General features: G+C 39.4%; 1 protein-coding gene across 4 annotated transcripts in view; it reads right to left on the bottom strand.

The window, feature by feature from the left end:
- The window catches only part of RBMS2 (RNA binding motif, single stranded interacting protein 2), a 117,304-nt gene that overhangs the window by 11,852 nt on the left and 93,191 nt on the right, over positions 1–12,261 (bottom strand). The gene's annotated exons all lie outside the window — the stretch shown is intronic.

Raw genomic sequence — 12,261 nt, 5'->3', positions numbered from 1 at the left:
AATGGTACCTAAATAAGACTACAATAAATAAATTTTGGTACAATTATGATACAAAGGCACAAACTTAACAATTTGCCAATATTTATTTTTTGCTTCTGGTTATAATTATCAAGGTCTGATTAGCTACTGATAACATCATTGGAATTTTATGAGTCTATAAGAGGAAGAAGTAAAAAGAAAGGTTCATGGTCCACAGTGATAGAAAAAAAGAAAGTTGGGGAACTACAGAGTTTAAATATCTTATTAGGGAAAAGGGCACTGAGTATGGAATTGTAAGATGGAGATTCCAATGCCAGTTCACCCAAGAGCTCCCTGAGCTGAGACACTCATGAAAACTCTTTGGATGCATTTCTCATTTAATCTTTGGATATAATATCCTTCCACTGTACCACACAGTGTTGTATGGATTAAATGAGATAATGAACATCCATGTATCCTGAAAATCATAAGAACCTATATAACACAAGATATCTTTTCCTCATTCCACATTAAAAGTAAGTTTCAGAATATTCTGAACTAATAACCACTAAAAATATGAGCTATTCCCCCATATTGTCCGGAGGAAACAATCGTTGGAGAAGGATGTCATGCTGGGTAAGGTGGAGGGTTAGAGAAAAAGAGGAAGACCTCTAACGAGATGGATTGGCCAGGTGGCATCATTGATGGACTCAAGTGTGGCAGCGGTAGTGAGGTTGGCCCAGGATCGGACATTGTTTCGTTCTGCTGTGTATGGGGTTGCTATGAGTCGGTTCCGACTCGATGGCACCTGACAACAACAACAACATTTCTATGAGGAAGACATAAGGAAGACTGTAGAAGAACTGATACATTTAAGTTGTGATGTTGGAGAAGAATATTAAAAGTACCATGTACTGCTAGAAGAACAAACAAATCTATATTGGAAGAAGTGTAGCCAGAATGCTCCTTAGAAGCCAGGGTAGTGAGAATTTGTCTCTCACACTCTGGACATATTATCAAGAGGGACCAGTTTCTGGAGAAGGACATCATGTTCAGTAAAATGGAGGGTCAGCGAGAAAGAGGAAGACTCCCCCCACCCCCCATGAGATGGATTGGCACAGTAACAGCAGCAATGGGCTCAAACTTAACAACGATTGTGAGGATGGCATAGGACCGGGCAGTATTTCATTCTGTTGTTCATAAGGTCCCTATGAGTTGGAACTGACTCAATGGCACCTGACAACAACAACAACAATGAAAAAGACTTCAAACTGAGTCTTATAGGAAAAACCACATGTCAGACATCCTAGAACAGAAGTCTTCCATTGGATGCCTTCTACCCTTAAAGTCTTTCCAAAGAGAAGGCAGTCCTGGAGAGTTTTAAAAGACTCTTTCAGAACCTCAACTTCCTCTTGAAATCTTTTCTAAAACTGATGTGAGGGAGAGAGCTCATAACCACTAGTGATCAAAGCTGAAGTCCCTGCTCAATTACTTTTTTCTGCTGCTGCTCTTAAGTGCTGTTGAGTCAGTTCTAACTCATAGCAACCCTGTATAGGGTTTCTGAGGAGCAGATGGTGGGTGTGAACCACCGACCTTACAGTCCAGTGCTTATCCTATAGCGCCACACCAGGGCTCCACCTATCCTATATTTTTCTACATGAGACACTGATGCTTGTATTACAAATCCTTCCAATTCTTTATTTCCACCAAAGTACTTCAGCAAGTTACTGACTGATACATTAAAAACCAATTTTGAGGACAAATCACCTTGATTTTAATATAATTCAGAAGGAATTCCTGCTTTAACAAAACATCTTATATTCTCATCTATTTATGTGAACAAGGTTTTTTAGCATGAAAACAAAACCAAGAACAAGTGCTTTTAAGTCATGTCACCTTCCTTCTAGCAATAAGCAATATTCATGACCTAACTAGGAAAATCTAAGCAAAATATTGGAAAAGCATTTCCAATAAAATGTACTTTCCATAAAATAATGTCATATCATTTTAATGTAGTTATTTTGAGCGACTGTAAACTAATAATTGTAACAATAAATATTTTAGGACCTATGGTCACAGGGAAAAATGTATATATTGCAGAGAAGTATAACAGGAAGCTCCATAAAGACTTTCAACTGTACAGTGTTTTACACTAAAATATAATTCTGTAAGGAATGTACATAGAAGACCAAGATTTAAAAACAAAACAAAAACATGCTGTACGAATGATGTTTACATTTATGGCTGCTAAAAAAAATACAATGGCCTAGGTATTTTAAAAAAGGATAATTCTGTGTACTAAATGTTATTTAGTCTCATTTGGATATATATAGTTTTTAATGTTTTATTGTGAATTATGTGATAGTTTACATGGGAGAATATTAGCTTTTTACATTCATCCTATTGTATATCATTTCATTGCCATGGTTACAATTCCCTCCATGCATCATCAACCAACCAAAGGGTACACCCTGCAAGCCTGTCCCCTTGGTCATCAGCACACAGCCCCTCTCCCTCTCTGGATCTAGAGTCCCCAGCCATTCCCTGTCTCCATGTCATCATCTCTGCCTCCATCTCTGGCATCACTGCTTCTCTGGCTAGGGTCCAGCACTCTGCTCTTCTCCCTTGATGGTCCCAGGGACCTCCGCTCCTGGACTGCAAAGTCAACCACTCCCCTCCTTTTGCTACAAAATGTCTACCTTTACATTTCCAATCCTCACAATCAGTGCTGATAGCAATTATTCACTACAGTGCCACATGAGAGCCATCCCCATCTCCTTTCATCGGCCCTGCCCAGAAAGATTGGATACTACTTAGTGGAGACTCTACCTTCCTCTGCACCCTCTGGATCTAGGCTCCCTCTTGAAAGCTTACTTGTAAGCCAGTCACTTCTTGCTTTGTAGCCCCCCCATTTTGCGTAGTCACTGTCCAAGTTGCCCATCCCTGTCTACCCTGTATATTGAGGGGGTGGGAATGATCCTTACTGTAAAGATTTGTTCCCTCTTTCGAGTTACTGTATACATAGGTGTAGGTCAAGTTCATCAAATTGTATCAGATTACTCTTTTTTTCCTCTTCTTCTAGTTGAGCTCTGATTATCGTCATTGAAGCCAGGTCAAATGGGTATTATCTGCAAGTGTGGGTGTTCTTATGCATATGCCCTCTCTTCTTATCAGTTGGATGCTTTACTCTCCACTCTAGTTCTCTGTAGCTATATCACTGACTCTGGACCCAGAGTCCCCAGGTGTTGCCGCACTACTGGCCAACCAGGTCAACAACCAGGTTCACAGGAGTTTATTGAATGTGGTAGGGCTTAGCTTGCTGCTTCATTGCTGTTTTTCCCTCACTTCCCCTCACCAACGTAGTCACCAGTCAGAGTGCATGTCTGTGTATTCCCCTTGAGTCTTAGTCTTGGAAAGGGGTTTGCCCTGAGGGGACCCAACCGCTTGCCTTGATGTCTCCTGGGCAAGCAACTTGCTTGCATTTGTAGTAGTCAGTTGGACTGCCATTATTGTTGTTTTTTTCCTGTCGGTCTTTCTTTCAAGAAGTATCTTCTGTTCTTCTAGCCACTCCAGGCTAGTCTGCTTGTCCTTTCCAGTAGAAATTTCCCACCTAAGAAGATTCTGGATGCTGTTCAGGTTTCCACCTATGGTCTTATGTAATGCAGAGGCTCCGCAGGAAGCCTTCTTCACTGGGCACGTTGTAGCCCCCATTTTAGGTATTTGGATATATATTTTAAGACAGCATTTAGTAATAACAATAACAGTTTTATTTTAAAATGTCAATATTTATAATTAACTGGAAATTAAACCTCTTACAGGAATATAAATATATGAAGATATTTTAGATATTGATGCAGAAACATGCAAGAGATTTCATAGTTTTTCTAAAGTCTTTAGTGCCATGGTTCTATGCTCAAACTGTGCTCCAAAGTATCCTGGGCCACATCTGGTGAGCTCACAGAGGTCCCTTCCCACCCACTGACACTAAGTTGATTTCAACTCCTAGTGATCCTATACAGGGTTTCCAAGACCCTAAATTTTTATGGGTCTATCTTTCTTCTGTGGAGTAGCTGGTGGGTTTGGATAGCAGCCCAATGCCTAACCCACAGCAATACCAGGGACCTGTCAGAGAGGCACAGTGAGGGATATTTTTACAACTGTTGGAGAATGCTTGAACTACTCAGTGTCAGTGCATAGTTTACCATTTCAACATTGTTGTTGTTGATAAGTGTAATGGAGTCAGTTCCCACACAAAACAATCCTGTATAGAGTTTCCAAAGAGCGGCTGGTGGGTCTGAACTGCTGACCTTGAGGTTAGCAGTTCAGTGCTTAAGGTGTTCAATCTGATTTTAAGGCTTAAGACACAGATATCTTTAGATGTCATTGTTAAGTTTATTGAGTCAATTCCAACTCATAGGGTTCTATGACTTATTTGTGCTTTGAACTGAGAAAGTTTAGGAACTTCCGTCAGAAAAGGGTTGTTGTTAAGTTCCTCTGAGTCTATTCTAACTCAAAGTGAAACTGTATGGGGCTTCCTAGGAGAGGAACACCTGGTGGGTTTGAACTCCAGATGTTGAGGCTAGCAGCTCAATGCTTAACAAAATAAGTGTTGACCACAAGCCTAGAACTCCCCTTTAGTTATAACTGGAATTGCCAGCAGGTGGTGCTACCAAGTTTGAGTTGGCTTGGGAAGAGATTCTATTCATTCCCCAAGATCTGAAACACCTCACATAAAGGGAGTGTTCATGAACCAAATGAAGTTTTATAAAATAGAAAAGGACCTTCTGGTCATTTAGTCTAGGAGTTTCTAAACTGTACTATTTGCTTTTTTTTTTCTCTCCAATTTTTATTGTGGTTTGAGTGAAGGTTTACGGAGCAAATAAATATCCCATTCAATAATTTGTACACATTGGTTGCAATCCCCACAATATACATTGTTGTTGTTAAGTGCCATCGAGTCAGTTCCAACTTATGTTGTTGTTAGGTGTACTGACTCATAGTGAATCTATGCATAATAGAACGAAGCACTGCCGGGTCCTGCGCCAACCTCATAATCATTGTTACGCCTGAGCCCACTGCTGCTGCCATTGTGCTAATCCCTTTCTTTTGGGGAAGGGGAGTCTTTCTCTGTTTCACTGACCCTCCACTTTACCTAGTGTGTTATCCTTCTCCAGGAACTGGTCCCTCCTGATAATATGTACAAAATATGAGACGAAGTCTGATCATCCTGGCTTCCATGACCATTCTGGTTGTACTTGCTCCAACATAGATTTGTTTGTCCTTCTGGTAGTCCAAGGTACTTTTTTTTCCCAAGGTACTTTTAATAGTGTTCTCCAACACCATCTCTCAAATGCATCAATTCTTCTACAATCTTCCTTAGTCATTGCCCAACTTTTGCATGCATATGAGGTAATTGAAAATACCATGACTTTAGTCCTCAAACTGACATCTTTATTCTTAAGCACTTTATATGGATGTTGTTTATTGGTCCAGTGATGAGGTTTTTGTTTTCTTGACATTGAGATGCAATCCATACTGAAGGCACTGATCTTTACACTGTTTTCCATAGCTTGTCATGATCCACACAATCGAAAGCCTTTGCATAGTCTTTGATCTTCATCAATATTTTATCTTCACTTTCAGTAAGCAAGGCTGTATTATCTGTATATCTAAAGTTGTTAATGAGTTATCCTCCAATCCTGATGCCATGTTTTTCTTCATATACTCTAGCTTCTCAGATTATTTACTCAGCATACATATTGAATAAGTATGGTGAAAGAGTACAACGCTGGCACACACCTTTCCTAATTTTAAATCATTCAGTGTTCACTTGTTCTATTAGAAAACTGCCTCTTAGTCCATGTACAGGTTCCTCAAGAGCACAATCAAATGTTCCAGAATACTCATTCTTTGTACTGCTGACCATAGCTTGTCATGATCCACACAATCGAAAGCCTTTGCATAGTCAGTAAAGCACAGGTAAACATCATTCTAGTATTCTCTGCTTTCAGCCAAGATCCATCTGACATCAGCAATAATATTCCTTGTTCCACGTCCTCTTCTGAATCTAACGTAAACATCTGGATGTTCTCTGTCACTGTATGGTTAAGGCTGTTTTTGTATTATCTGTAGTAAAACTACTCACATGGGATATCAATGATATAGTCCAATGATTTCCACATTCTCCGATTGACAGGCAAGTAGTAGTCTGACTCATAGCAACCTGAAAAGGGTTTTGGAGGAGTGGCTGGTGAGTTTGAACCACTGACTTTGCAGTTCAAACCAGTCATGTGGACAAGTCATGTGGTCCAGTGCTTTCTCCTACAAAAAGTATTGCTATAAAATCATAAAAATATTAAGTAAAAATATCAAAATGTGAAGGGATTATCTACTTCGGTCTATACACTTATTTATTTTTTTTTTTTTGAAGGCAGATTTATAAATTTATTTGATCATAAACTTAGTTTTCATCTACTCTGACTGTAGGTTTTTGAAAGTGGTGACCGGCACATAGGTCACCAGTCTATAGAGCTTGTTTGGTTGTTTGGTGAATCTTCATCCTCATTACGTTTTCTGGACAACCGCACCTGGATACGGTACAGGACGTTCCTTATTCCTTTGGCCCACGCAGTTTTGTTGAGCTTGGTGTCAATGCGCACGTCTGGTGTTCCCATCTCCTTCATGGTAAATTTCTGAATCTCCTTTAGTGTTTGAGGGGCACGCTTCTTGCCGTCTACTCCGTGGATGTACTTGGAATGTTGTTGGTGTACTCTCTGGTCACCACTTCATTGATAACAGAACAGCCCTTCTTCTTCTTGCCACCCTTCTTTGTGGAAGTCATAGTGATGGGACCAGGTTGGAGGTCTATATACTTCTGAAGGTGGTGTTTCTATCTCTCTAACTGATGCCTGAAGAATTCTGTGCTCTTCAACTCACACCAGATCAAAATGGCAGTTTGGGCCTCCTCTAAGGACTCAGATCATGTTCCTTTTAAATGGTCTTTGAGTTTTGGATACAAAAAGATGTCTGAAGGGGCAGAGATGTAGGGTATGGAGTAAGGTTTCCCAAAAATATTCTCAGAGGACAGCACTTGCTACCCTCAAAGAATGAACAAGTGCATTGTGATGGAAAAAACCCTCAGTGTAACTTTCCTGGCTTTTTTCTCATCAATGCAGTTTTGGACTATCTTAAATCTTCTTCATAATAAGGCACCGTGATTTTCACATGTCCTTTGAGAAAATCTATCAAGATTACCCTTTTGGAATTCCAAAAAGTAGTCACCATGACTTTCTGACCTTTCTGCCTTGAGTTTAACTGGCTAAGCTTATCCCTTACCACCACTCCTCTGTGTGTTTGTCATACTGTGGTGGTTTGTGTGTGGCTGTGATGCTAGAAGCTATGTCACTGGTATTTAAATAACAGCAGGATCACCCATGGTGGACAGGTTTCAGTGGGGCTTCTACACTAAGACAGACTGGAAAGAAGGAGAAGGTTAACCCTTCTGGAAGGTTAGTCATTGAAACCTCATGAACAGAAGCAGAACATTGTCTGACGTAATGCCAAAAGATGAGTCCCGCAGGTCAGAAGGCACCCAAAATATAACTGAGGAAGAGGTGCCTCCTCAAAGTAGAGTTGACTTTAATGATGTGGATGGAGCAAAGATTTTGGGACCTTCATTTGCTGATGGGGTACAACTCAAAATGTGAAGAAACAGCTACAGATATCCATTAATATTAGAATGTGAAAAGGAAAGGATGAATTTAGGAAACTGGAAGTCATTAAGATTGATATCATAGGCATTAAGGTGAAATGAACTAGCATCGGCCATTTTAAATCTGACAATCATATGGTTTGCTACACCAGGAATGACAAACTGAAGAGGAATAGTATCGTATTCATCTACAAAATGAGCACTTCAAGATCTATGACAGGATAATATTCATAGGATCTCTGGTAGCATAGTGGCTATGAGTTGGCTGTTAACCTCAAGGTCAGCAGTTTAAAACTACCAGCCACTCCACAGGAGAAATATGAGGTTTTCTGCTTCTGTAAAGATTTTCAGCCTCGGAAACGCTACTAGGCATGACCACTATGAGTCAGAACCGACTCCACCACAAAGAAGACCAGTTATTATGACTGTTATTCAAATTGACACACCAACCATTAAAGCCAATGGTGAAGAAATTGAAAAATTCTACCAACTTCTTCAGTCTTATTTGATCAAGCAGGCAATCAAGATGCACTGATACTTACTGGTGACTGGAATGTGAAAATTGTAAACAAAGAGGAAGGGTTGGAAGTTAGAAAATATAACCTTGGTAACAAATGATGCTGGAAATCACATGATAGACTTTTATAAGACCAACAATTTATTCACTGTAAATACTTTTTTTTCAACAATAGAAACAGTGATTATACACACGGCCCTAACCTGATAGAACACACAGTAACCAAATACACTACATTAGTAGAAAGAGAAATAGAGAAGCTCAAGATCATCAGTCAAAACAAGGCCAGGGCTTGCAGCAAGATCGCAGAGTAGGCAGACATGTTTATACATATCTTCTACAACAAAGATATGGGAGACCAAGTGAAACAGACACAGAGTACCATCTTGGAACCCTGATCTTCAGAGGAAAGGCTAGAGAAGGGGATTGACTATCTACTGATATTCAAGAAGAGCTGAGCAGGGATGGTGAAGGAAGGAGACTAGTGAATAGTTGCTGACCATTTGTGGCGCAGCCATCTTGAACTTTTGTGAGCAGTTTTAGAGAGTCAGGTGAGATTCACACAGGTGACCAAAAGGTACAACTTCTTATTTCTCACACTCCCCTGGATAATAGAAGTGAGACTGGCTCCCACCATCATGTAGCCCCAGTGGAGACCCTGCTCTCCAGGAATTCAGAGCTGCATGATTTGAACTAGTGTAAGGCAGCACCACATTGGATTCAGACGGGCTCTACTCTAGATTTACAGAACCCACAGTGCCTCCAGGTCAGAATTAGACCAGCAGGAACCTTCATAATCAGCTACCCAGTCCTAGCTGCCCTCTGGTTCTGACAGACACTGAAACTAGCAACCTGAAGGGCCTCCATGAACTACTTCTGATGTGGGTCCAACAATTTCATTGGTTTTTTACTTTTCCTTTTGTTGTTTGTTTTTGTTTGTTTGTTCTTTCTTCTTGTTCTTCTTTCTTTTTCCCTTCCTTTGATTTTTATCCTATCTCCACTTCTGTTTTTTCTTCTGCTTCTCATTTCTACCTTCTTCTCTACCTTATTTCTCTTGATTTTTCCTTACTACTCAATAGTCTCTTTCTCTGTTCATTTTTCCTCTTTCTATTTTTCAGCAACCTTTCTCTGCCTTTTATTTTCTCTCTTGTATAGCTCTATTTTCCAGTAACTCTTTTCTCTTTTTAATTATCATCTTCTTTTTTTCTTGTTCTTGCCCATTTCTGTTTCTTCTATCTACTTTATTATACTTTGTTTTTCCTGTTGTTTCCTTGTTCTGTTTTTTTCCTGTGTATGTTTTCTGCTCTTGCCCCACCTGTCCATACAGCTTAGTCACAATCGTACTTTTTGCAACTCAACCCAATGGACAAAAGCCAATACCAGCTCCTATATTTCCTGATGAATGACAAACATCAGCTAACACCAGCTAAACCAACCCTAAACTTAATAGCACAAATGGCAAATGGAAAATGGTGCTGTTCTCTAATCACACCCACCAAAAGATAGTTGGTCAGAGTTTAAAAATACACCAACATGGTAGAAGAACAAGATAGATAGGGGAACACTGAGACAGGTTTGCATGGCCTAGTGGGACAGAGATAAATAGTGATGCATACTCAACCTTGGAACAACAAGGCTCTGGGATACAGGGATCTAGGTATAGCTTGAAGAGAGTAAATAATACTAAAATCCTTAATTGCCTTATGAATATTAGTTTCCCTTGCCTACTATTGTAAAACAGACACTTGAGTAGGATAGAAAGGAATGTTGGGAAGCATGATTAGAGAAAACTTGTAAGCCCGTCTTCAGCCTATAACTGATTGGAATACCTTAAAGGGGTTCTACAACTTGCCCAGTGAAATAGGCCTTGTGCAAAGCCTTTACAGAGTATAGGACCTTAGGTGGAATCCTGAGTCCCATCCACAACCTTATGAGGTAAGACATTCCCACTAGAAAGGACAAGCAGACTGGAACAGCTACAGTGACAGAAGATACATCTTCATTATGAACCTTACCTATACTCAGAGCGGTAGTTACTCTAAATACCAACAGAGAGAGAAAGAGTCTTCAAATCAAGCATCAATGCTATCCACTCTGTGCACAGGGTAGATAGGGACGGGCAACTTATACATTGGCTATCTAAAATGAGGGGGTAATAAAGGCATGAAGTGACTGGCTTACAAGGTTTCAAGAGGGAGCTTAGCTAAGAGTGTGGGGGGAAAGAAAGAGTCCCCACTGAATAGTTTAATCATCTTGTCTAGATGGGTCTGGTGAAAGGAGATGGGGATAAGATTCGTAAGATTCAATAGTGAATAACTGTTATCATGACTAATCGCGACTGTCACAATTGTAAAGGTAAAAGTTTTGTAACAAAAAAAAGGGGAGTGGTTAATCTTACAGTCCAGAAACAGAGGACCCTAGGACCATCAAGAGAGGAACACACAAATAGAATGCGGGACCTTATCCAGAGAAGCAGTAGCGCCAGAGATGGAGGCAGAGATGGGGTCATGGAGAGGGGGAGCGGCTGAGGACTCTAGATTCATCAACTAAGAAGAGAAGGACTAAGAGCTGGTGGCCAGGAACAGACTTGCAAAATGTGCCCTTTGGAGATGTAATTTATTATATATGCCTGAGTGGGTTTTTTTGTTTGTGTGTTTTTTAAAAAAAGCTAAAGTGGATAATCAATGTAATGAAACAAGTTATATGAATTGTTGAATGTGAAACTGATGATGTGCCCTGTAAATGTTCAATCCACAATAAAAACCTTTATTTGAAAAAAAAACAAAACACCAACATACAATCATCAATTAAATACAACAAATAAGACCCCACGATGATAGATGATTTAAACTCATACAAAGAAAGAAGAGAGAGTGGCTCAAACAAATGACCAAGATGCAGAGCCAGAAAACATTTCTGAGGAAGACAAATAATACAACTATCTGAGAAATAATTCAAAAGAATGATATTTAGGTACCTTTAACAGATTTACAAAAAGGTAGAGGAAAGCAATGAGAACACAGAAAAATCTTTAGAATAATTTAGGGAAACAATGAAAGAGCAAACAGTCAAAATAAATGTAAATTTGGAAGCAATATAAATCCAAAAGATTAATATGAAGATCTCAGAAATGGACAATACACTGAAAGAGCAAAGGTATAGATTTGAATCCGTGGAAGTCCTTGAAGATAAATCTTTCAATACTACTAAGCTAGAAGAACAATTTTTTAACAATCAGAAGAAAGCCTGAGGTTTATGTGGGACATCAAGAAGAGGAATAACTTACAGGTGATTGGAATTCCCAAACAGGAAGAAACAATAAAGAGCACAGGGAAAACTGCCAAAGAGTTGCTGGAAGAAAACTTCCCTAACATCATGAAAGATAACATAATCATCTATAAGCTGAACTAACTTCAAGCAGAATAGATTCCAAAAGAAAACACAAAGACATATAAATAAATTTTCCAAAACCAAAGACATGGAAAGAAGCCTGAGAGCAGCTAAGAAAAAATGAAAAGTTACCTACTGAAGAGATCAATAAGCCTAAGCTCTGATTTCTCAGCAGAAACAATGCAGGAAAGAAGGCAATGGAATGACATATACAAAACTGAAAGAAAAAAAAATTAGCAACCAAGAATCATAATCAGAAAAATTGTCCCTCAAATACTATGGTGAAATTAGGACATAGCTGCATAAACAGAATTTAAAAGAATTTGTAATAACCCATGCAAACATTACAAAAATACTACAGGGTGTTCTTTAGACTGAGAGCCAGCAACAACCTGAGATTATCATATATGATAAAACCACCTAGAATTCAATCCAGATATACAAGTATTCAAAGTAAAACAAAACTAAAAGACTGAAAATTGAGAACCAGAAATATTGGTTTATAATGAAGTCAACTACAACTCAAAAAGAAGGAATACCCAGGAAACATCAAGGCAAGTGGTCGGGTCCCCTCAGTGCAAACCCCCTTCCAAGACTAAGACTCTGATTGGTGACCACATTCGTCACCGATAAGGGGAAGTGAGGGAAAAAAAGCAATGAAGTGGCGAGCTAAGCCCTACAATGT

Source organism: Chrysochloris asiatica, unplaced genomic scaffold, assembly GCF_000296735.1.
Source record: "Chrysochloris asiatica unplaced genomic scaffold, ChrAsi1.0 scaffold00033, whole genome shotgun sequence".
NCBI lineage: Eukaryota > Metazoa > Chordata > Mammalia > Afrosoricida > Chrysochloridae > Chrysochloris > Chrysochloris asiatica.
This window is presented reverse-complemented; position numbering and strand designations above follow the sequence as displayed.